Source organism: Lolium rigidum, chromosome 2, assembly GCF_022539505.1.
Source record: "Lolium rigidum isolate FL_2022 chromosome 2, APGP_CSIRO_Lrig_0.1, whole genome shotgun sequence".
NCBI classification, from domain to species: domain Eukaryota; kingdom Viridiplantae; phylum Streptophyta; class Magnoliopsida; order Poales; family Poaceae; genus Lolium; species Lolium rigidum.
The window spans coordinates 277,398,756-277,401,765 of record NC_061509.1 but is presented as its reverse complement, the minus strand read 5'-3'; the positions used below and the strand labels follow the sequence as shown (position 1 = coordinate 277,401,765).

Below are 3,010 nucleotides of genomic sequence, written 5' to 3'. Positions count from 1 at the left end.
GTCCCGTCTTTCGTGAGGATTAGCTTCGAAAGCCGCGGCACAAAGCCAAAAGACAGAGGATCCTCACAAGAGAACCAATTATAATAGCTGACCCGCTGGAGTTTTGGTACACATGTCAGCTCAATCCTCTCAAATTTCCCAGAGTGAACCACGAGCTCAACAAGCTGATCATGTTCTATCTGCACCACTGAATCGATCCCTGAGTCGCAGTTTGTTAAACACAAGGACTCCAAGCGCTTGCAAGTGCTGAGGATGTTGGGGATGTCCAGTTCACCAAACCTCAGATTGCGCAGCCAAAGGCGGGTGAGGCCAGCAAATGCGTCCGGACAAGCACCAAGAAAAGCATTGAATTGAGTCGCAAAGTGGAGGAGATCGTCAGGATGGCAATCGGCATAAGCCTTCTCGGTTACCATCTGAAACTCAGCCTTTTCAACTTTCTGGGTTGCCATGGCACGGGCAACAGACTTGGCAATGCAGACAGAGTCGTGATCCGTCAAGACAAATCTGATTATGAGTTTACTGATGGTGATTGCTGGGGTCCTCCTGCTCAAGATGTTATCCGTTACACAAGCCACGGCGTGGCTGATCCGGAGCACGTCGCGGATGCCGAATTCGAGGGCTGGGTTGTGGTGACAAGAGATGGAACTGACGCTTATGAACATGTGTGAGAGCATGGTGGGGAGCTTCAGCAGCCGCTTGGAGAGGATGCAGGTCCTTACTGCATCGAGCGTGTCGACCCTCTCCAGGATATTGAGCAGAAGGTCATCGGGCAGCTTGCTGAGCCTGTCTACGTTGCACTGAGTGGCAGCGGCGGCGGGTTTGTTGCTAGCTGGTTTCTGCATGGCAATTAGCAGGAACAAAAAATAAATCACACTCCACTTTCTTACGAGAAGGACAAAGATCAAGAACAAAAGAAGCAAATACTTACACTGCGTCTGCGGCGACCGTTCTTGTTCTTCATGGCCGATCAGAACAACACTGCATCAGGGACGCCGAGTTATTATTTGACAACAAGAAAGAAGAATAACTGCCATGGGGAATCTGTGGTTACCGCTGAGTCGGAGGTGGTGTAGGCGAGGAGCTACCAGCGTTCCACGCGGTTGTGCGACTAGGCGGTTGGGCAGTGCGGCAGGAGGGGCGGCGGAGTGGGGAATAGGCGGCAAGGGACGGGACGTGGCCGCGGGGCGGAGCAGGACGCGACGGCGGAGCGGGGAAGGATGCGGATGGGAAGCAGGCGGAGTGAGCCGGAGCCGGAGAGGTGCAGGGGTCAGAACGCGGCGGGCGGCGGCGGAGTGGGCCTGAGAAGGTTGAGGTTGAGGTGGTACACGGGGCTGCTCAGTGCTACAAGATTCGTGCTGGCGTGCCAAGAAAATCGGCGCGGCCCAGATCGGGACGGGGAAGAATCAAGGAGAGAGCCTTTTCCACATTTAAACGGAAGGCTCCAAGTGAGCCGGCTTTGAATTAACGAAGCCATCAATCATAGGAGTTACAACAAGATTATAACATACACGCGTCAAGCGCACAATCCAAACCGCAACAAAAGACAACACATAAAAGCAAGCCGAAGCGTCATATGTCCAGGAAGAGGGAGCCTTGTCTTCTGTTGCACCTTAGCGATCGCGGCCGTATCCACGCCAACAAACCTCCACCGCACCAAGACAGCAACTCAAGGGGGAACTCAGCGATGGGCCAGCCACCTGGCAGAGCTTGAGGAACCAAAGGAGGGAGCGTCTTGCGGCGACGCCTCCAAGAAGGTGAATGGCGCAAGAATGCGTCATCGTCCTCGGCAGATAAGGATCTGCAAAGTTTTCACCCAGACCCGAGAACCACCACCCATGGAGCTCAAGCTAGGTCCAGAGCAAAAACACAACATCATCCCCCGATGTTGGGATAGGCACACCGGCAAGAGCTGCGACCAGACGCCGACCTAGCAAAGCCCCCCAAGGCGCTAGGAAGGAAATCAGCTACCGCAGCAAACCGTGTAAAAGCAGCCAGGCCGACGTTGTGAGAGGGTTGCGACACCATCGAGAGATCACACGGTGTTCCACAAGGCACTACCAGAGAAGCTTACACGAAGCGAGGCCTCCAAGCGGAGCAGATTGGGGCGGAGGGATGGAATCCATCATTTCAAACAGGAGGGCCATCATCGGGACGCCTTCAACAAGGGAACGACACCCGCAGGTGACGCCATCGCCGGCACAGGCCAGAGCCATGCGCAACTTTCACCGAGGTCCAAACCTGTATGGAAAATCCGGACATCGTCGCGAGGACGGGTAGAGCGAACAAGGCGGAGATCACTACCGCGCCTCCAACCTAAGTCGCACTATGAGCTAGCCCCAACTCGACTCATCCGCAGGAAACACGTGTGAAAAAGGCTCTCGACCCGCTCCCATCGCCCCCCCGAGGCGGAGAAGCTCCGCGCCAGTCGCCGCCCCACCAGCGGCCAGACGGAGAAGCTCCGCGCCGGCCAGGAACCACAACGCCTCAGTGCGGTCACGGCCAGCCCCGACGGGCCCGCGCGACGCGCGGGAAAAGGGGACCAGAGGCGCGCCCGAGGCTAGCCACCCTACACGGTCGGATGAGCTGTTGCCGAAGCCCACCCTGCCGAACTTCGCCACCGCAAGATCGGGCTCTGCCCTGTCGGACCGTCTCACGCGCGGGAAGAGAGATTCCACCGCCGCCGGCACCGCGCGGGCTTTGCCCGGCAGCTCATGCCGGCGGCGGCGGGGGAAAGGGGGGAGGGGGATGGCTGGAGGGGAGGGTTGGGGGCGCCCCGGCCGCCTCGGGGGGGAGGGTTGGCGACGGGAGCGGGTCGAGAGCCTTTTCCACATGGTCGACTCATATTTTATTTTTTAAACAAAAGAATCAATGCATTTTCGATTTCGAACACACCCTAAATAAAGAGAAGTCCAATATACAGCATGGATTTGTCCCATTGTCCGGTTCAGATTAGCACCGTGAACTTTTACTTGGTTTGAAATAGGAAAATGATCTATTTCGTCCGGAGGCA

At 56.7% G+C, this 3,010-nt stretch overlaps 1 pseudogene; it reads right to left on the bottom strand.

Annotated features, from left to right (window-relative positions):
- The window catches only part of LOC124691002, a 2,115-nt pseudogene extending 1,154 nt beyond the window's left edge, over positions 1-961 (bottom strand).
- Between the last annotated feature and the right edge of the window lie 2,049 nt (positions 962-3,010).